The sequence below is a fragment of the Rhopilema esculentum genome, chromosome 20 (assembly GCF_057945365.1).
Source record: "Rhopilema esculentum isolate cy_ngs chromosome 20, ASM5794536v1, whole genome shotgun sequence".
Taxonomy (NCBI): domain Eukaryota; kingdom Metazoa; phylum Cnidaria; class Scyphozoa; order Rhizostomeae; family Rhizostomatidae; genus Rhopilema; species Rhopilema esculentum.
In genome coordinates, this window is record NC_142834.1 from 4,625,091 (window position 1) to 4,648,198 (window position 23,108).

At 36.7% G+C, this 23,108-nt stretch overlaps 1 protein-coding gene and 1 long non-coding RNA gene across 3 annotated transcripts in view; one reads left to right on the forward strand and one right to left on the reverse strand.

Annotated features, from left to right (window-relative positions):
- LOC135696566 (uncharacterized) overlaps window positions 1–6,107 on the forward strand; it is a 173,096-nt gene extending 166,989 nt beyond the window's left edge. Inside the window, exon 6 of one of the 2 annotated variants that reach the window (XM_089114301.1) lies at window positions 4,053–6,106. The gene's annotated coding sequence lies outside the window, so the exon portion shown is untranslated. Of the gene's footprint in view, window positions 1–4,052 lie in introns of both variants that reach the window. The other variant, XM_089114300.1, reaches the window with a different exon arrangement.
- Window positions 6,108–9,242: 3,135 nt separating this feature from the next.
- The window catches only part of LOC135692366 (uncharacterized), a 60,756-nt gene continuing 46,890 nt past the window's right edge, over window positions 9,243–23,108 (reverse strand). Inside the window, exon 4 of the long non-coding RNA XR_016145121.1 lies at window positions 9,243–9,324. This is a non-coding gene — a long non-coding RNA (uncharacterized LOC135692366). The remainder of the gene's footprint in view (window positions 9,325–23,108) is intronic.

The window sequence follows — 23,108 nt, forward strand, 5'->3', positions numbered from 1 at the left end:
AATTTTTATTGCTACGTTGCTGTAGGGAGCTTTGCTTTAGAGTTTCTCTAAAATCCATGGCTGTTTTTATTTTGTTGCCTTTCAAATTTTATTGCTACGTTGCTGTAGGGAGCTTTGGTTTAGAGTTTCTCTAAAATCCATGGCTGTTTTTATTTGTTTCCTTTCAAATTTTATTGCTACGTTGCTGTAGGGAGCTTTGCTTAGAGTTTCTCTAAAATCCATGGCTGTTTTTATCTGTTGCCTTTCAATTTTTATTGCTACGTTGCTGTAGGGAGCTTTTCTTTAGAGTTTCTCTAAAATCCATGGCTGTTTTTATTTGTTGCCTTTCAAATTTTATTGCTACGTTGCTGTAGGGAGCTTTGTTTTAGAGTTTCTCTAAAATCCATGGCTGTTTTTATTTGTTTCCTTTCAAATTTTATTGCTACGTTGCTGTAGGGAGCTTTGCTTAGAGTTTCTCTAAAATCCATGGCTGTTTTTATCTGTTGCCTTTCAATTTTTATTGCTACGTTGCTGTAGGGAGCTTTGCTTTAGAGTTTCTCTAAAATCCATGGCTGTTTTTATTTTGTTGCCTTTCAAATTTTATTGCTACGTTGCTGTAGGGAGCTTTGGTTTAGAGTTTCTCTAAAATCCATGGCTGTTTTTATTTGTTTCCTTTCAAATTTTATTGCTACGTTGCTGTAGGGAGCTTTGCTTAGAGTTTCTCTAAAATCCATGGCTGTTTTTATCTGTTGCCTTTCAATTTTTATTGCTACGTTGCTGTAGGGAGCTTTGATTTAGAGTTTCTCTAAAATCCATGGCTGTTTTTATTTGTTGCCTTTCAAATTTTATTGCTACGTTGCTGTAGGGAGCTTTGCTTAGAGTTTCTCTAAAATCCATGGCTGTTTTTATCTGTTGCCTTTCAATTTTTATTGCTACGTTGCTGTAGGGAGCTTTGCTTTAGAGTTTCTCTAAAATCCATGGCTGTTTTTATTTGTTTCCTTTCAATTGTTATTGCTACGTTGCTGTAGGGAGCTTTGCTTTAGAGTTTCTCTAAAATCCATGGCTGTTTTTATTTTGTTGCCTTTCAAATTTTATTGCTACGTTGCTGTAGGGAACTTTGCTTAGAGTTTCTCTAAAATCCATGGCTGTTTTTATTTGTTGCCTTTCAATTTTTATTGCTACGTTGCTGTAGGGAGCTTTGCTTTAGAGTTTCTCTAAAATCCATGGCTGTTTTTATTTGTTGCCTTTCAAATTTTATTGCTCCGTTGCTGTAGGGAGCTTTGCTTTAAAGTTTCTCTAAAATCGATGGTTGTTTTTTTCTTGACTTTCAATTTTGATGGTTTTATTGCTGTAAGGAGCTTTGCTTTAGAGTTTTTCTAAAATCCATGGTTGTTTTTTTGTTGACTTTTAATTTTGATGGCTACATTGCTGTAAGGAGCTTTGCTTTAGAGTTTCTCTAAAATCCATGGCTGTTTTTATTTTGTTGCCTTTCAATTTTTATTGCTACGTTGTTGTAAGGAGCTTTGCTTTAGAGTTTCTCAAAAAATCCATGGCTGTTTTTATTTTGTTGCCTTTCAATTTTTATTGCTACGTTGCTGTAGGGAGCTTTGGTTTAGAGTTTCTCTAAAATCCATGGCTGTTTTTATTTGTTGCCTTTCAAATTTTATTGCTCCGTTGCTGTAGGGAGCTTTGCTTTAAAGTTTCTCTAAAATCGATGGTTGTTTTTTTCTTGACTTTCAATTTTGATGGTTTTATTGCTGTAAGGAGCTTTGCTTTAGAGTTTTTCTAAAATCCATGGTTGTTTTTTTGTTGACTTTTAATTTTGATGGCTACATTGCTGTAAGGAGCTTTGCTTTAGAGTTTCTCTAAAATCCATGGCTGTTTTTATTTTGTTGCCTTTCAATTTTTATTGCTACGTTGCTGTAAGGAGCTTTGCTTTAGAGTTTCTCAAAAAATCCATGGCTGTTTTTATTTTGTTGCCTTTCAATTTTATTGCTACGTTGCTGTAGGGAGCTTTGCTTTAGAGTTTCTCTAAAATCCATGGCTGTTTTTATTTTGTTGCCTTTCAAATTTTATTGCTCCGTTGCTGTAGGGAGCTTTGCTTTAGAGTTTCTCTAAAATCCATGGCTGTTTTTATTTTGTTTACTTTCAATTTTGATGGCTACATTGCTGTAAGGAGCTTTGCTTTAGAGTTTCTCTAAAATCCATGGCTGTTTTTATTTTGTTGCCTTTCAAATTTATTGCTCCGTTGCTGTAAGGAGCTTTGCTTTAGAGTTTCTCTAAAATCCATGGCTGTTTTTATCTGTTGCCTTTCAAATTTTATTGCTCCGTTGCTGTAGGGAGCTTTGCTTTAGAGTTTCTCTAAAATCCATGGCTGTTTTTATCTGTTGCCTTTTAAATTTTATTGCTACGTTGCTGTAGGGAGCTTTGCTTTAGAGATTTTGTAAATTCCTTCTTTAATTATCCACCTGGCGTATTGTTTTTTATTGCTACCTTACTGTAGGTTTTTTTGCTTCAGATTTTCTTAAAAAACTCTTTTTTTGTTCAAATTAAATTGTCATTAAATTTTTTTCTATAGCATCCTGTTGGAGCGTATCAAAAAGTTTCTCCAAAATCTTTATTAACTTCTACTTGCTTGCGTATTGATTTTTTTTTTTATTTTTGTCGGCTTTGGTTGACAAAATTCATAATTTAATCCTAGTCATTAATCGTTGTTGTCTCTTATTATTGGTTGATTGCTATTTTCATCTAGTTTTCCAGGGTTTTTGTGCCTTTATACCCTCAGATGACAAAAATGCAATAGGCAGTTGATTAAAAATATATATTTGCAGGGTATTAATTCAAAGATTTCATGATTTCAGTCAATTTTTGCATGTATTTTTGTCACCACAATATAAGCTTTTCTGGGTGGGTTATTAAACGTTCCTAGAGAATATTCCAAATTCTCAAGCCTGCGAGTTGCTTTTTTTTGGTAAGTGGCCCTGCCCTCTTCCATGTCCCTTTTTGTGTAATAGAAAAAGCACCCCGAGATGTTTATCTTGAAACTCCAAATATTTATGTAATTTATTTCACTGAGGCTGCTCCCTGTTCACCACCTTCAAACAAAGGTATATCCACAGGACAATGGGTTCGGGAGATTGCGCGAGAACGCTACAAAATTATGCCTCTGTGGAATACAACAGACACAACTCTAATCCCGCACAACCAAACTGCCAATCACGCGCCCATACTCCTTTAAGGTCATTTTCGTTCCACCAAAGTGCTCAATTCCGGGCATCAAAACTGATGCATCAAATAAACCTTTCATCGCAGTAAGACCATTGAGGTATCATTAGAGAAACTGACTTCTAAGCTCTTAATAATTATATATACAACCAATTAAAATGATCAAATGACAATGGCTAATATCAAGACTGCACAGAAAACCGAAAACAACGTTTTGGATCGAAAATCACTAGAGAGGTGAAACCAAATAGCCAATCACGCGCCAATACTCCTTTTAGGTCATTCTCGATCCACCAAAGTGCTCAATTCCCGACACAGTTTTCAAATGCTACATCAAAACTTATGCATCAAATAAACCTTTAATAACAGAAAGACCATTGAGATATCACTAGAAAAACTTCCAAATGACTTCTAAGCTTTTTATTGAAGTTACCAATTTTGACCGCGAAAAGCTTTTACTAAGGTTTGCGAACTTAGTTTTGCTTAAGACACAAAAAGCAAGCAGTCTCTGCAAGCTCCGCTGTTTAAAACAAACCATGGTCTTCATAACATCAAGTTCAGAACAAAAAATGCTTGAAATTTGTTCCAAAGCTCTTGGAATATTCAATGGAAGAAGTATGTGCTTGGAGGGGCGCCTTTGAAGGGGACTCAGCCGCCTTGAACCTAGGTTTCGTAAGAGGGCTTCCTTCTTTTGAGGCAATGGAATGCTGTAAGGGGTAAGCACCTCAAAGAAACCAACAACACAGTCACCCTTTAGAACCATGTACGACGGCACCTCTCTGTGTAGCTTTTAATTTTAAGGGATAAGACATTTCAGCTAAAAGTTACATTTTCATTAAATTTTCTAGGAGAAATGTTCGCTGTCGCAGACACCCAGTGGACACCGCAATAAAAGATGATGTCGATGCATCAGTAGAAAGAGGCAAACGCACATGAAGGAAAGGTTTACCACATGAACCAAGTCTCTATACAGAAATCCAATACAGACACTTTCCTTGTTTGTGATCGTTTAAAGATTTTGCAGCCACAAGAACGTTGCAGAAAATTCTATTCCGTATGGCATGTAAACTTGATTTCTCACGCTCGGCCTTGTAACATCTCTTTGTAACATGTCCAGTCGCCTTTAGCTCCTGAATGGAATGCCCCCCTCGCCCTTAATGTGCCGCTTATGTGCCGCCCAACTACCGAAATTGTTCGGCCTAACTGCTCAAAATTAAGTAGGGTAACTCTGAACGGAAAGCTGCAATTTGGAGCCATCTATTGTCGGGAAATGTACAAAGAAGTCTCTAAGTTAACCATAAACACACCCTCTTCGATCGCGTGGAACATAGGTCGATGCAATATCCAGGGCAATCGCGAGGCAAGCCTTGCTGGGGGGGGGGGAGGTGTGGACAACAAATTTACCTGATTATTAAACAATTACCTGAAATTCTTAACATGCTGAAGCAAACCTCTGCAATACTTTTTGTCAATCTAACGGTGTGGCATATAATTCGCAATTTTCAATTTTAAGTGATTATAACAGACTTTTATAATAGTTTTGTCAAATCTGTATATCGGGACGGGCAAGGATATACCTACCCGAACCCGCACCATGGTTGCCGCCGAGGGACTAGAAAATTTTCGATTTTTGATGCTTCCAGTTCCCTGGAAAATACATTTTTTTACCAAATTTTACTAAAGCAATCCTCTTAATCCTATAAAAAATTCTTTTATTTTTACAAACAAATTGAGCAGCAGATAAAAACAACTGGTAAAATTTCCCCGTGGTTTGAAAAATTCCATGTTGTCAGTTACCTCTGAAGCCAGGTAACAAGCAGCACTGGTTGTCAATTAAGATCCCTCTTTCCAACCTAGCATGCCTTTTGAATGTTACAAAAAACCTGGAGCTCATTATGAATTGCAGTTGACGCTTCTACCGAGGAACTTTAGGGGAAATGGACACATGGCACAATTTTACCTAAAGAGGGCATGGATTATTAAATTTTGTGCCAACAAGAAATCTTCAAATCATTAGTTTGTTTACCTTCCTTCATATCAAGAAAAATCATATTTAACCAAAGGAGCAACTACCTTTGCTTATTCCTTTATTGATCTTAAGCATGACGGTCTCTGAAATTCCTAAAGCGTTGCTTCCACTGGGCGGACTTTACCTGAAATTTCCTATCCAGATGCTATTGAGGAGGTGTGACACCCTTCAGTCGCGACGCCCCTAGAAATATTGAACCCCTTTCCTACTTACAACCCTGCATCCTTAGTAAATGTATATTCTGAAGCTACTTAGCACCCTTATTGCCCTCTCAAACTCTCCCTTTTAAATAGTGAACGACAAGTGTCGTCTAACTACAGCGAAAAGATGCCCATCTCCATCGGGAGCATTCCCCATCATTGATACATTGTTTATGTTCTCCTTTTAGGTTCGGCCTTGTCAATTGCCACCCTCAACAAGTTAAGAGAGTATTTTGAGATGAAGCTTTAGAAATTGTCTATTGAATTTCTTTTGTTTGAAGTGAGAATCTTTTGAATTGTTGGTTTTTAGGAAAGATAATTGATACTCGCTCATCCAAAAGGTTAAAGTAAACGTCCTTTTGTGGAATGGTAGCATGGATTGAGATAAACATTGCTTATTTTCTGTGTATTTTTCCTGTTTTGCGTTTAAAAGATATTTGATATTCCAGCCGGCCCGGCCCTCACCTCTCAGTGTTTTCACAAAGAGAGGCTTTTGTCTGAAATTGAATGGCCAGTGTTTCAGCTAGAAGTTGCATTATTGGCGAAACCATAAACAGTATCAAATTTTAGTTTCTACCATTAGGTGCGGGAGGTTGCGGCCGTCCTTGTGGTATTTCGTTTTGTCGAATAGGACCGATTTAAGCAAAGTTATTTGACTTTTTCTTGGCTGAGAGCAAGGGGGATTCAGGTTTACATAAAGGCGTTCAGAAAAAACAATAGGCTTGTGATTCCCCGAGTTTCTGAAGACTTGGGTTTTTAGCGATTTACACAAAAAGTATCACAGTTACAAGTTTTTTAGCAAATTCATGAGATGGGCCGTTCGATGCTCGATTTTTTGAGCTATTTCCCGTAATTTTGGGACCTGTTTATGCTGAGTTATTGAGGATTTAGTGATTAAAACACGCAAAAAACGGTTTTTTGCAGTTTAAAAATCTAAAACAGCCGATAAAAATTCTGTGAAGCAACGAAAATATCGCTGATTTTTTGCTCGATTTTTTGAGATATTGCTTGTCTTGTTTGAAGCTTGCGTTACTGAATTAACTCGATTTTTCCGAAAAGTGCACTTTTCAAATTTTCTCAAATTTGCATCGCAGCTACCGATCAAGCTCAAACCGGTAACTGCGGCGGCGGTCAGACTTTTTCTTGAAAAACGGTGTTTAATTGACACTTAAAAACAGGAAAGTCTGTGAACGGGTAAAAGAGCTTCCTGGATTCGATTTAAATGCATTTAAAGTTGCATTTCATGATTTTTTAAAGTTTCGATACATTTGCCCCAATTAAACACCGTTTTTCGTTTCCTTTTGACGAATAGGACCGATTTAAGCAAAGTTATTCGACTTTTTCTTGGCTGAGAGCAAGGGGGGTTCAGGTTTACATAAAGGCGTTCAGAAAAATCAATAGGCTTCTGATTCCCCTGTTTCTAAAGACTTGGGTTTTTAGCGATTTACACAAAAAGTATCACAGTTACAAGTTTTTGAGTGCATCCATGAGATGGACCGTTTGATGCTCCATTTTGTGAGCCGTTTCCCGTAATTTTAGGACCTGTCTTTGCCGAGTTATTGAGGATCTAATGATTAGAACAAAAGAAATGGAAATTCCCAAAGAGCTGTGAAAATCAGACAGTTTTGAGAGTTTCTTGACCGAACAATCCGATCGGGCGACGGGCGGCTAGCAACATTGGGGCAAATGTATCGAAACTTTAAAAAATCATGAAATGCAACTTTAAATGCATTTAAATCGAATCCAGGAAGCTCTTTTCACCGTTCATAGACTTTTCCTGTTTTTAAATTCCAATTAAACACCGTTTTACGTTTCCTTTTGTCGAATGGGATCGATTTTTGCAAAGTTATTCGACTTTCTCTTGGTTGAGAGCAAGGGGGATTCAGGTTTGCATAAAGGCGTTCAGAAAAAACAATAGGCTTCTGATTCCCCAAGTTTCTAAAGACTTGGGTTTTTAGCGATTTAAACAAAAAGTATCACAATTACAAGTTTTTGAGCGCATCCATGAGATGGACCGTTTGATGCTCCATTTTGTGAGCCGTTTCCCGTAATTTTAGGACCTGTCTTTGCCGAGTTATTGAGGATCTAATGATTAGAACAAAAGAAATGGAAATTCCCAAAGAGCTGTGAAAATCAGACAGTTTTGAGAGTTTCTTGACCGAACAAGCCGATCGGGCGACGGGCGGCTAGCAACATTGGGGCAAATGTATCGAAACTTTAAAAAATCATGAAATGCAACTTTAAATGCATTTAAATCGAATCCAGGAAGCTCTTTTACCCGTTCACAGACTTTTCCTGTTTTTAAATTCCAATTAAACACCGTTTTTCAAGGAAAAGTTCTGACCGCCGCCGCAGTTACCGGTTTGAGCTCGATCGGTCGCTGCGATGCAAATTTGAGAAAATTTGAAAAGTGCACTTTTCGGAAAAATCGAGTTAATTCAGTAACGCAAGCTTCAAACAAGACAAGCAATAGCTCAAAAAATCGAGCAAAAAATCAGCGATATCTTGAACGGCTCGCAGAATTTTTATCGGCTGTTTTCGATTTTTAAACTGCAAAAAACCGTTTTTTGCGTGTTTTAATCACTAAATCCTCAATAACTCAGCATAAACAGGTCCCAAAATTACGGGAAATAGCTCAAAAAATCGAGCATCGAACGGCCCATCTCATGAATGCACTGAAAAACTTGTAACTGTGATACTTTTTGTGTAAATCGCTAAAAACCCAAGTCTTCAGAAACTCGGGGAATCACAAGCCTATTGTTTTTTCTGAACGCCTTTATGTAAACCTGAATCCCCCTTGCTCTCAGCCAAGAAAAAGTCAAATAACTTTGCTTAAATCGGTCCTATTCGACAAAACGAAATACCACAAGGACGGCCGCAACCTCCCGCACCTAATGGTGGAAACTAAAATTTGATACTGTTTATGGTTTCGCCAATAATGCAACTTCTAGCTGAAACACTGGCCATTCAATTTCAGACAAAACCCTCTCTTTGTGAAAACACTAAGAGGTGAGGGCCGGGCCGGCTGGAATATCAAATATCTTTTAAACGCAAAACAGGAAAAATACACAGAAAATAAGCAATATTTATCTCAATCCATGCTACCATTCCACAAAACGACGTTTACTTTAACCTTTTGGATGAGCGAGTAAAAATTATCTTTCCTAAAAACCAACAATTCAAAAGATTCTCACTTCAAACAAAAGAAATTCAATAGACAATTTCTAAAGCTTCATCTCAAAATACTCTCTTAATTTGTTGAGGGTGGCAATTGACAAGGCCGAACCTAAAAGGAGAACATAAACAATGTAACAATGACGGGGAATGCTCTCGACGTAGATGGGCATTTGAACACCGCTCGAAAAGAAGTGTATCGGAGAGTCTGAGGGGGCAAGTTGCTAAGTAGTTTCAGATTATACATTTACTAAGGATTCAGGGCTGGGGTAGGAAAAGGGCTCAATTTTGCATTGACCTATGATTCACGCGATCGAAGTGGTTGTTTATCGTTAACTTAGGGACTCCTTTACATATTTTCCGACAATAGATGGCTCCAAACAGCAGCTTTCTATTCAGAGTTACCCTAACCCTTCTTAATCTTCGGCGTTTAGGCGGCGCAAAAGCTTCAAGGGCAAGGGCCTTTACAAAGGCGAATGTGAGAAATCAAGTTTACACGCAATGGGGAAAGAAATTTCCGGCAACACATTTCTATGCATAGAAAATCTTTAAAATTTAAAACGATAAACAAACTAGGAAAAAGTGTCTGTATTGGGTTTCTATGTGGAGATTTGGTTCATTCCCTAAACCTTTTTTTCACTTGCGTTTGCCTCTTTGCTACTGATGCATCGACATCATCTTCTGTTGCGGCGTCCACTGGGTGTCTGCGGCATTCACCTAAAAATTTAATGAAAATGTCACTTTTGGCTGAAATGTCTTATCTTTTTGAATTGACAGATACACAGAGAGGTGACGACTGACGTCGTACATGGTTACAAAGAGTGACTGTGCTGCTGGTTTCTTTGAGATGCTTGCCCCTTACGGCATTCCATTGCTGAGATTTAACGAAGACACTTCTAAGAGGAGCAAAACAGAATCAATCCTGGAAAATTTTCAGCCATAAAAAGAGATTGGTTCACATACAAATCTGCTCACGAAGGAATTTGTTTTTGAAGAAGGAAATCCTCTTACGAATTTAGGTTACGGCAGCTGAATCCCCTTCAAAGGCGACCCTTTAAACACATACTTCTTCCATTAAATATTCAACCTTCCTGAATATTTAATTTTATTGAACTTCTTCCTGAATTTGATGTTATAAAGATCATAGTTTGTTTTAAACAGCGAGGCTTGCAGAGACTGCTCACTTTTTTGTGTCGTTAGCAAACCGAAGTTCGCAAACTTATTCAAAGCTATTCATAAGCAAAGTTGGCAACTTCAATAAAGAGCTTAGAAGTCGTTTGAAAGTTTTTCTAATGATATCTCAATGGTCTTTCTGTTATTAAAGGTTTATTTGATGCATAAGTTTTGATGTAGCATTTGAAAACTGTGTCGGGAATTGAGCACTTTGGTGGATCGAAAATGACCTAAAATAAAAGGAGTATTGGCGCGTGATTGCCTATTTGGTTTCGCCTCTCTAGTGATTTTCGATCCAAAACGTTGTTTTCGGTTTTCTGTGCAGTCTTGATATTAGCCATTGTCATTTGATCATTTTCATTGGTTGTATTTATAATTATTTGACCTTGATCATTTATAATTTTGCAAATAATCATCATTAGTGACAAGTTGCGATTTCCTGCTTGTACAACAGTTTGCTGATGCCTGAGATCGAGGGGCGATTCACTCTTGCAAATAGCGTACGAGATTTTGCCTAAAACAAAAGGATTTCTAGAGATTTTCAGATAAAAAAATAGGATTTTCACAAAAGGTGTACGAGATTTTCTTAGAGTGATTTGTCCCTCGGTTGAGATAATAATTTATCAATGACTTGTACGGCATTCAAGTTGTATCTGTATACCCCAGAGGCATCAATTTTGTTGCGTTCTTGCGCAATCTCCCGACCCCATTATTCTGTGGATATACCTATGTTTGAAGGTGGTCAGCAGGGAGCAGCCTCAGTGAAATGGAACAAATAAATATTTGAAGTTTCAAGATAAAAATATCGCGTTAAGGGGTGCTTTTCTTATTACGCAAAAGGGGGCATGCTTGAGAATATGGAATATTCTCTAGGAGCGTTTAATAACCCACCCAGAAAGGCTTATATTATGGTGACAAAAAAACATGCATTTCTTGCATCCATTTGATACCAAAGGTTTTGGTTTTTTTTCTTACGTGAACAGAGAAAGGCGGAAATGTCATCCTTTTGGGGGTTTAAGGAGATCGCACGCCGTCCTGGATACTGCCAGGGTGCAAATTTATCTCTTTATAAAAAATGCTGATAATAATACGTTGTAAAAAACAAGCAAAAATGCAGGAGCTAGCAACATAAATGCACCTGCTTGCTTTGTAAACGTATTAGCTAGCTAAATAAACGCCCCATTTCGTCCTGTAAACGTATTAGCTAACTAAATAAACACCCCATTTCGTCCTGTAAACGCGTTAGCTAGCTAAATAAACGCCCCATTTCGTCCTGTAAACGCATGAGCTAGCAACATAAATGCACCTGCTTGCTTTGTAAACGTATTAGCTAGCTAAATAAACGCCCCATTTCGTCCTGTAAACGCATGAGCTAGCAACATAAATGCACCTGCTTGCTTTGTAAACGTATTAGCTAGCTAAATAAACGCCCCATTTCGTCCTGTAAACGCATGAGCTAGCTACATAAACGCACCTGCTTGCTTTGTAAACGCATTAGCTAGCTAAATAAACGCCCCATTTCGTCCTGTAAACGCATGAGCTAGCTACATAAATGCACCTGCTTCCTTTGTAAACGCATTAGCTAGCTAAATAAACGCCCCATTTCGTCCTGTAAACGCATTAGCTAGCTACATAAACGCACCTGCTTGCTTTGTAAACGTATTAGCTAGCTAAATAAACGCCCCATTTCGTCCTGTAAACGCATGAGCTAGCTACATAAACGCACCTGCTTGCTTTGTAAACGCATTAGCTAGCTAAATAAACGCCCCATTTCGTCCTGTAAACGCGTTAGCTAGCTACATAAACGCACCTGCTTGCTTTGTAAACGTATTAGCTAGCTAAATAAACGCCCCATTTCGTCCTGTAAACGCATTAGCTAGCTACATAAACGCACCTGCTTGCTTTGTAAACGTATTAGCTAGCTAAATAAACGCCCCATTTCGTCCTGTAAACGCATTAGCTAGCTACATAAACGCACCTGCTTGCTTTGTAAACGTATTAGCTAGCTAAATAAACGCCCCATTTCGTCCTGTAAACGCATTAGCTAGCTACATAAACGCACCTGCTTGCTTTGTAAACGTATTAGCTAGCTAAATAAACGCCCCATTTCGTCCTGTAAACGCATTAGCTAGCTACATAAACGCACCTGCTTGCTTTGTAAACGTATTAGCTAGCTAAATAAACGCCCCATTTCGTCCTGTAAACGCATTAGCTAGCTACATAAACGCACCTGCTTGCTTTGTAAACGTATTAGCTAGCTAAATAAACGCCCCATTTCGTCCTGTAAACGCATTAGCTAGCTACATAAACGCACCTGCTTGCTTTGTAAACGTATTAGCTAGCTAAATAAACGCCCCATTTCGTCCTGTAAACGCATGAGCTAGCTACATAAACGCACCTGCTTGCCTTGTAAACGCATTAGCTAGCTAAATAAACGCCCAATTTCGTCCTGTAAACGCATGAGCTATCTACATAAACGCACTTGCTTGCTTTGTAAACGCATTAGCTAGCTAAATAAACGCCTCATATCGCTGTAAACGCATGAGCTAGCTACATAAACGCACCTGCTTGCTCTGTAAACGCTTTAGCTAGCTAAATAAACGCCCCATTTCGTTCTGTAAACGCATGAGCTATCTACATAAATGCACCTGCTTCCTTTGTAAACCTATTAGCTAGCTAAATAAACGCCCCATTTCGTCCTGTAAACGCATGAGCTAGCTACATAAACGCACCTGCTTGCTCTGTAAACGCATTAGCTTGCTAAATAAACGCCCCATTTCGTCCTGTAAACGCATGAGCTAGCTACATAAATGCACCTGGTTGCTTTGTAAACGCATTAGCTAGCTAAATAAACGCCCCATTTCGTCCTGTAAACGCATGAGCTATCTACATAAATGCACCTGCTTGCTTTGTAAACGCATTAGCTAGTTAAATAAACGCCCCATTTCGTCCTGTAAACGCGTGAGCTAGCTATATAAATGCACCTGCTTGCTTTGTAAACGCATTAGCTAGCTAAATAAGTAGTATTCTTACATTTACTATTTTCACCATCAAAACTTGATAAATTTTCCATTATATTCCAGTTTAAAAGTCATCTTTTAGCTTTTATGAAACTTGCTATGGCCACTTGAATTTTGGCTCGATAGAATATTTTGCTGCGGTGCTGCCATTTCTGTTTCAGCCTGTGCAATACTTTTGCTCACTAAGTGTACATAAGCACGAAAAACCGTTATTGTGTAGACAAAAGGAGTTCATTTTTACCTCAGGACTCCATTGGTAACATTCTCAATAGGGAAGTGGCACTGATTGGGCAACCTTAACAGACATGTGCTCGCGTTTCTGATTGGCCTATTTCGATCCACAATTGGGTGTATATATTTCCTAGCGCAGAGTTTTCGATCTATGTTCTGACGTTTTAAACTCTAATAAATGTCAAATTAAAAGCTTTAGTATAAACAAACGTTTGCGTTTTGAAAATCCATTTTTGTACCACCAAAAGATTGTTAGTTTACATCCACTGACGGACTGGCAGGGAAACAAGATTGCAATCGCACAGTGTCTTCGTTTCTAGGGTTTGGTCTTTTTCCAAATCTTTTACTTTCTATTTGCAACTAATGTGAGCTAAGTTCAAATTCAGTTTAAATCTAAAACAAGGCGCAAGTGTTTTCAAACTTTAAGGTCCTTTAAATAATGAATATGTATGTGGCTTTTTAATGTTTCTAGTATTACTTTAATGGTTTCCATAAGTTTGGACACGAATCTGTCAATGCTTTCTGTCAAATATATGTAGTAACCACATTGCAGATGAGATTCATTGTACAATGATCCGTCCTCTGTATGGTATGAAATAATGCAAGCTATTTCAGTTGCTGACTTCAAAAGACAAATTTCTTTTCCTTACGTGTCAAGAAAGACAATTAATTACATAAGTTCTAGCAAATTATAATTTATTGTAAAATTTTAGTTTATCGTATTACACTCATTTGTATTGGATTGCTTCTCGTCGTTTATGCTGTTCCTATAGCTCTAGCTCTTGACTTCCTCAGTAACATTCCACGTTCATTTGAATTGTGTGGGCATAGTAATACTCTTTGTGAACAATTAATACTATTTTTTGGGTTTTTGGGAAATTCAAAAGCAAAGCTTCCTACAGCAACTTAGCAATAAAAAATGACAGGCAATGAAATAAAGAGAGCTAAGGATTTTAGGGAAATTCTAAAAAATAGCTACCTACAGCAAGTTAGCAAAAAAAATTGACAGGCAAATGACCAGCGAAGGATTCTCGGGAAATTCAGAAGCATAGCTACTTACAGCAAAGAAAGCAATAAAAATCGACAAGCAATAAATAAAAAGAACGAAGGATTTTAAGGAAAATCTAAAGCATAGCTCCCTACAGCAAACTAAGCATTAAAAATAGACAGGCAATGAAATAAAGAAAGTGAAGTATTTTAGAAAGATTCTGAAGCATTGCTCCCTACAGCAACGAAGCAATAAAACATAACAGGCAAAGAAATAAAGAAAACAAAGGATTTTAGGTAAAATCTAAAACATAGCTCCCTACAGCAACTTAGCAATAAAAATCGACCGATGGGCAAATGACAGGCAAATGAATGAAGAAAGGAAATGATTTTATAGAAATTGTGAAGCGTAGCTCCCTACAGCAAATTAGCAATAAAAATTGACAGTCAATAAAATAATGGGAGTGATGAATTTTAAGAAAATTTCAAAGCAAAGCTCCCTAAAGCAACTAAGCAATAAAAATCGACCGACAATAAAATAAAAAGAGCGAAGGAGTCTAGGGAAATTCTGAAGCATAGCTCCCTACAGCAAGTTAGCAATAAAAATTGACAGACAATTGAAAAAAGAAAGCGAAGGATATTTAGAAAATTCTGAAACATAGCTCCCTACAGCAACGATGCAAGAAAAATGACAGGCAATAAAATAAAGAGAACGAAGGATTTTAGGAAAATTCTAAAGCATAGCTCCCTACAGCAACGATGCAATAATAAAATGACAGACAATGAAATAAAGAGAACAAAAGATTTTAGGAAAATTCTAAAGCATAGCTCCTTACAGCAACCAAGCAATAAAGAGTGACAGGCAATGAAATAAAGAGAGCCAAAGATTTTTGGGAAATTCTGAAGCATAGCTTCTTCAAGCAAACTTAGCATTAAAAAAACAAAGGCAATGAAATAAAGATAACGAAGGATTTTAGGGAAATTCTAAAACATAGCTCCCTATAGCAACGAAGCAATAAAAAATGACAGGCAACGAAATAAAGAGAGCCAAGGATTTTTAGAAAAGTCTAAAGGAAACCTCCTTATAGTAACGAAGCAATAACAAATAGACAGGCAATGAAATAAAGGGAACGAAGAATTTTATGAAAATTCTCAAGCAAAACTCAGTACAGCAACGAAACAATAAAAAATGACAGGTGAAGAAATAAAGAGAACGAATGTTTTTTGGGAAATTCCAAAGCAAAGCTCCTTACGACAACTAAGTATTAAAAATAGAGAGGCAATGAAATTAAGAGAGCGAAGGATTTTAGGTCAATTTTGAAGAATAGCTTCCTACAGCAACTTAGCAATAAAAAAAGAGACAAGAAATGAAATAAAGAGAGTAAAGGATTTTAGGGAAATTCTGAAGCATAGCTACCTACAGCAACGAAGCAATAAAAATAGACAGGCCATGAAATAAAGAGAGTGAAGGATTTTAGGGAGATTCTGAAGCATAGCTACCTACAGCAACGAAGCAATAAAAAATGACAGGCAATGAAATAAAGAAAACTGGGGATTTTTGAGAAATCACAAAGCAAAGCTCCCTACAGCAACGAAGCAATAAAAAATGACAGGCAATAAATAAAAGAAAGCGAAGGATTTAAAAAAAAATTCTGAAGCATAGCTCCCTACAGCAACGAAGCAATAAAAATGACAAGCAAGGAAATAACGAGAGCCAAGGATTTTAGGAAAAATTTAAAGCATAGCTTCTTACAACAACGAAGCAATATAAAATGACAGGCAATAAAATAAAGAGAACGAAGGATTTTAGAGAAATCCTCAAGCATAGTTCCATACATCAAAAAGCCATAAAAATGGCAGGCAATGAAATAAAGAGAACCAAGGATTTTAGGAAAAGTCTAAAGTAGAGCTCCCTTGAGCAACTAATTAATAAAAAAATGACGGGCAAGGAAATAAAGAAATTGAAAGATCATAAGAAAGTTCTAAAGCATAGCTCCCTACAGCAACTTATTTATAAAAAAAAGCAATGAAATGAAGAGAACCAAGGATTTTAGGAAAAGTCTAAAGTAGAGCTCCTTACAGCAACGGAGCAATAAAAAATGACAGGCAATGAAATAAAAAGAACGAAGGATTTTAGGGAGTTTCTGAAGCATAGCTCCCTACCTTAACGAAACAATAAAAATGACAAGCAATGAAAAAAAGAGAACGAAGGATTTTAGGAAAATTCTAAACAATAGCTACCTACAGCAACGGAGCAATAAAAAATGATAGACGAAGTAATAAAGAAAGCCAAAGATTTTAAGAAAAGTGTAAAGCAAAGCTTCTTACAGCAACGAAGCAATAAAAATGAAAGGCAATGAAATAAAGAGAACGAAGGATTTTAGGAAAATTCTAAAGAATAACTCCCTACAGCAACAAAGCAATAGAAAATGACAGGCAATGAAATAAAGAGGGCCAAGGATTTTAGGAAAAGTCTAAAGCATAGCTTCTTACAGCAACGAAGCAATAAAAATGACAGGCAATGAAATAAAGAGGGCCAAGGATTTTAGGAAAATTCTAAAGAATAACTCCCTACAGCAACAAAGCAATAGAAAATGACAGGCAATGAAATAAAGAAAGCCAAAGATTTTAAGAAAAGTGTAAAGCAAAGCTTCTTACAGCAACGAAGCAATAAAAATGAAAGGCAATGAAATAAAGAGAACGAAGGATTTTAGGAAAATTCTAAGGAATAGATCCCTACAGCAACAAAGCAATAGAAAATGACAGTCACTCAAATAAAGAGATCCATGGATTTTAAGGACATTCTGAAACACAGCTCCCTACGGCAACGAAGCAATAAAAAATGACAGACAATGAAATAAAGAGAACGAAGGATTATAATGAAAATCTAAAGCATAGCTCCCTACAGCAACTTAGCAATAAAAACCGACAGACAATTAAATAAAGAGAGCGAAAGATTTTAGGGAAATTCTAAAACAAAGCTCCCTACAGCAAGTTAGCGATAAAAATAGGAAGTCAATGAATAAAAGAGAGCGAAAAATTTTAGGGAATTTATAAAGCATAGCTCCCATCAGCAACGAAACAATGAAAAATGACAGGTAACGAAAGAAAGAGAACGAAGGATTTTTGGGAAATTCCAAAGCAAAGATCCTTACAGCATTATAGCAATAAAAAATGACAGTCAATGAAATAAAAAGAGTGAAAGATTTTAGGGAAATTCTGAAACATAGATCCCTGCAGCAAACTTAGCATGAAAAAATGACAGGCAATGAAAAAAAGAGAGTGAAGTATTTTAGGGAAAATCTAAAACATAGCCCCTTACAGCAACTTGCCAAAAAAGATGACAGGCAATGAAATAAAAAGAAAGAAGGATTTTAGGGAGATTCTGAAACATAGCTCCCTACAGCAACGAAGCACCAAAAAATGACAGGCAATAAAAAAAGAGAGCCAAGGAATTTAGGAAAAGTCTAAAGCAAAGTTCCTTACACCAACAAAGCAACAAAAAATGACAGGCAATGAAATATAGAGAGAAAAGGATTTCAGGGAATGTCTAAAACAAAGGTCCCTACAGCATCTTAGCAATAAAAATTGAAAGGGCAATTGACTGAAGAAAGTGAAGGATTTTAAGAAAACTCAGAAGCATAGCCCCCTACAGGAACTTACCAAAAAAAATGACAGGCAATGAAATAATGAGAGGCAAGGATTTTAGGGAAATTCTAAAGCATTGCTCCCTACAGCAACAAAGCAATAAAAAATGACAGGCAATGAAATAAAAACAGCGAAGGATTTTAGGGAGATTCTGAAGCATAGCTCCCTACAGCAACAAAGCACCGAAAAATGACATGCAATAAAAAAAGAGAGCGAAGGATTTTAGGAAAAGTCTAAAGCAAAGCTCCTTACAGAAACGAAGCAACAAAAAATGACAGGCAATGAAATAAAAAGAAAGAAGGATTTTAGGGAGATTCTGAAGCATAGCTCCCTACAGCAATGAAGCACCAAAAAATGACAGGCAATAAAAAAAGAGAGCCAAGGATTTTAGGAAAAGTCTAAAGCAAAGCTCCTTACAGCAATGAAACAATAAAAAATGACAGGCAATGAAAAAAAAAGAACGAAGGTATTTAGGGAGATTTTGAAGCAAGGCTCCCTACAGCAACGAAGCAATAAAAAATGACAGGCAATAAAATAAAGAGAGCCAAGGATTTTATGGAAATTCTAAAGCATAGCTCCCTACAGCAATAAAGCAATAAAAATGACAGGCAATGAAATAAAGACAACGAAGGATTTTAGGGAGATTTTGAAGCAAAGCTCCCTACAGCATTATGGCAATAAAAAATGCCTGTCACTCAAATAAAGAGATCCATGGATTTTAAGGAAATTCTAAAGCATAGCTCCCTACAGCAACGAAGCAATAAAAAATGACAGGCAATGAAAGAAAGAGAGTGAAGTATTTTAGGGAAATTCTGAAACATAGCTCCCTACAGCAAACTTAGCATGAAAAAATGACAGGCAATGAAAAAAAGAGAGTGAAGTATTTTAGGAAAAATCTAAAACATAGCCCCCTACAGCAACTTACCGAAAAAAATGACAGGCAATGAAATAAAGAGAGCCAAGGATTTTATGGAAATTCTAAAGCATAGCTCCCTACAGCAATAAAGCAATAAAAATGACAGGCAATGAAATAAAGACAACGAAGGATTTTAGGGAGATTTTGAAGCAAAGCTCCCTACAGCATTATGGCAATAAAAAATGCCTGTCACTCAAATAAAGAGATCCATGGATTTTAAGGAAATTCTAAAGCATAGCTCCCTACAGCAACGAAGCAATAAAAAATGACAGGCAATGAAAGAAAGAGAGTGAAGTATTTTAGGGAAATTCTGAAACATAGCTCCCTACAGCAAACTTAGCATGAAAAAATGACAGGCAATGAAAAAAAGAGAGTGAAGTATTTTAGGAAAAATCTAAAACATAGCCCCCTACAGCAACTTACCGAAAAAAATGACAGGCAATGAAATAAAGAGAGCCAAGGATTTTAGGGAAATTCTAAAGCATAGCTCCCAACAGCAACAAAGCAATAAAAAATGACAGGCAATGAAATAAAGACAACGAAGGATTTTACGGAGATTCTGAAGCAAAGCTCCCTGCTGCAAGGAAGCAATAAAAAATGACAGGCAAAAAAATAAAGAGAGCCAAGGATTTTAGAGAAATTCTAAAGCATTGCTCCCTACAGCAACAAAGCAATAAAAAATGACAGGCAATGAAATAAAATCAGCGAAGAATTTTAGGGAGATTCTGAAGCATAGCTCCCTACAGCAACAAAGCACCAAAAAATGACAGGCAATAAAAAAAGAGAGCCAAGGATTTTAGGAAAAGTCTAAAGCAAAGCTCCTTACAGCTATGAAACAATAAAAAATGACAGGCAATGAAATAAAAAGAACGAAGGATTTTAGAGGGATTCTGAAGCATAGCTCCCTACAGCAACAAAGCACCAAAAAATGACAGGCAATAAAAAAAAGAGAGCCAAGGATTTTAGGAAAAGTCTAAAGCAAAGCTCCTTACAGAAACAAAGCATTAAAAAATGACAGGCAATGAAATAAAGACAACGAAGGATTTTAGGGAGATTTTGAAGCTAAGCTCCCTACAGCAACGAAGCAATAAAAAATGACAGGCAATAAAATAAAGAGAGCCAAGAGTTTTAGGGAAATTCTAAAGCATAGCTCCCTACAGCAACAAAGCAATAAAAAATGACAGGCAATGAAAGAAAGACAACGAAAGATTTTAGGGAGATTTTGAAGCAAAGCTCCCTACAGCAACGAAGCAATAAAAAATGACAGGCAATAAAATAAAGAGAGCCAAGGATTTTATGGAAATTCTAAAGCATAGCTCCCTACAGCAATAAAGCAATAAAAATGACAGGCAATGAAATAAAGACAACGAAGAATTTTAGGGAGATTTTGAAGCAAAGCTCCCTACAGCATTATAGCAATAAAAAATGACAGTCACTCAAATAAAGAGATCCATGGATTTTAAGGAAATTCTAAAGCATAGCTCCCTACAGCAACGAAGCATTAAAAAATGACAGGCAATGAAATAAAGAGAGTGAAATATTTTAGGGAAATTCTGAAACATAGCTCCCTACAGCAAACTTAGCATGAAAAAATGACAGGCAATGAAAGAAAGAGAGTGAAGTATTTCAGGGAAAATCTAAAACATAGCCCCTTACAGCAACTTACCAAAAAAAATGACAGGCAATGAAATAAAGAGAGCCAAGGATTTTAGGGAAATTCTAAAGCATAGCTCCCTACAGCAACGAAGCAATAAAAAATGACAGGCAATGAAATAAAGACAACGAAGGATTTTACGGAGATTCTGAAGCAAAGCTCCCTGCTGCAACGAAGCAATAAAAAATGACAGGCAATAAAATAAAGAGAGCCAAGGATTTAAGGGAAATTCTAAAGCATTGCTCCCTACAGCAACAAAGCAATAAAAAATGACAGGCAATGAAATAAAATCAGCGAAGAATTTTAGGGAGATTCTGAAGCATAGCTCCCTACAGCAACAAAGCACCAAAAAATGACAGGCAATAAAAAAAGAGAGCCAAGGATTTTCGGAAAAGTCTAAAGCAAAGCTCCTTACAGCTATGAAACAATAAAAAATGACAGGCAATGAAATAAAAAGAACGAAGGATTTTAGAGGGATTCTGAAGCATAGCTCCCTACAGCAACAAAGCACCAAAAAATGACAGGCAATAAAAAAAAGAGAGCGAAGGATTTTAGGAAAAGTCTAAAGCAAAGCTCCTTACAGAAACAAAGCATTAAAAAATGACAGGCAATGAAATAAAGACAACGAAGGATTTTAGGGAGATTTTGAAGCTAAGCTCCCTACAGCAACGAAGCAATAAAAAATGACAGGCAATAAAATAAAGAGAGCCAAGAGTTTTAGGGAAATTCTAAAGCATAGCTCCCTACAGCAACAAAGCAATAAAAAATGACAGGCAATGAAAGAAAGACAACGAAAGATTTTAGGGAGATTTTGAAGCAAAGCTCCCTACAGCAACGAAGCAATAAAAAATGACAGGCAATAAAATAAAGAGAGCCAAGGATTTTATGGAAATTCTAAAGCATAGCTCCCTACAGCAATAAAGCAATAAAAATGACAGGCAATGAAATAAAGACAACGAAGGATTTTAGGGAGATTTTGAAGCAAAGCTCCCTACAGCATTATAGCAATAAAAAATGACAGTCACTCAAATAAAGAGATCCATGGATTTCAAGGAAATTCTAAAGCATAGCTCCCTACAGCAACGAAGCATTAAAAATTGACAGGCAATGAAATAAAGAGAGTGAAATATTTTAGGGAAATTCTGAAACATAGCTCCCTACAGCAAACTTAGCATGAAAAAATGACAGGCAATGAAAAAAAGAGACTGAAGTATTTCAGGGAAAATCTAAAACATAGCCCCTTACAGCAACTTACCAAAAAAAATGACAGGCAATGAAATAAAGAGAGCAACGGATTTTAGGGAAATTCTAAAGCATAGCTCCCTACAGCAACAAAGCAATAAAAAATGACAGGCAATGAAATAAAGACAACGAAGGATTTTACGGAGATTCTGAAGCAAAGCTCCCTGCTGCAACGAAGCAATAAGAAATGACAGGCAATAAAATAAAGAGAGCCAAGGATTTTAGGGAAATTCTAAAGCATTGCTCCCTACAGCAACAAAGCAATAAAAAATGACAGGCAATGAAATAAAATCAGCGAAGAATTTTAGGGAGATTCTGAAGCATAGCTCCCTACAGCAACAAAGCACCAAAAAATCACAGGCAATAAAAAAAGAGAGCCAAGGATTTTAGGAAAAGTCTAAAGCAAAGCTCTTTACAGCTATGAAACAATAAAAAATGACAGGCAATGAAATAAAAAGAACGAAGAATTTTAGGGAGATTCTGAAGCACAGCTCCTTACAGCAACGAAGCAATAAAAAATGACAGGCAATAAAATTAAGAGAGAGAAGGACTTTAGGGAATGTCTAAAACAAAGTTCCTTACACCAACGAAGCAATAAAAAATGACTGGCAATGAAATATAGAGAGAGAAGGACTTTAGGGAATGTCTAAAACAAAGCTCCCTACAGCATCTTAGCAGTAAAAATTGAAAAGGCAATTAAATGAAGAAAGTGAAGGATTTTAAGAAAATTCAGAAGCATAGCTCCCTACAGCAATTTAGCAATAAAAAATGACAAGTAAAGAAAATAAGAGAACCAAAGATTTTTGAGAAATTTCAAAGCCAAGCTCCCTACAGCAACTTACCAAAAAAAATTCACAGGCAATGAAATAAAGAGAGCCAAGGATTTTAGGGAAATTCTAAAGCATAGCTCCCTACAGCAACAAAGCAATAAAAAATGACAGGCAATGAAATAAAGAGAGCCAAGGATTTTATTGAAATTCTAAAGCATAGCTCCCTACAGCAATAAAGCAATAAAAATGACAGGCAATGAAATAAAGACAACGAAGGATTTTAGGGAGATTTTGAAGCAAAGCTCCCTACAGCATTATAGCAATAAAAAATGACAGTCACTCAAATAAAGAGATCCATGGATTTTAAGGAAATTCTAAAGCATAGCTCCCTACAGCAACGAAGCATTAAAAAATGACAGGCAATGAAATAAAGAGAGTGAAATATTTTAGGGAAATTCTGAAACAAAGCTCCCTACAGCAAACTTAGCATGAAAAAATGACAGGCAATGAAAGAAAGAGAGTGAAGTATTTCAGGGAAAATCTAAAACATAGCCCCTTACAGCAACTTACCAAAAAAAATGACAGGCAATGAAATAAAGAGAGCCAAGGATTTTAGGGAAATTCTAAAGCATAGCTCCCTACAGCAACGAAGCAATAAAAAATGACAGGCAATGAAATAAAGACAACGAAGGATTTTACGGAGATTCTGAAGCAAAGCTCCCTGCTGCAACGAAGCAATAAAAAATGACAGGCAATAAAATAAAGAGAGCCAAGGATTTAAGGGAAATTCTAAAGCATTGCTCCCTACAGCAACAAAGCAATAAAAAATGACAGGCAATGAAATAAAATCAGCGAAGAAT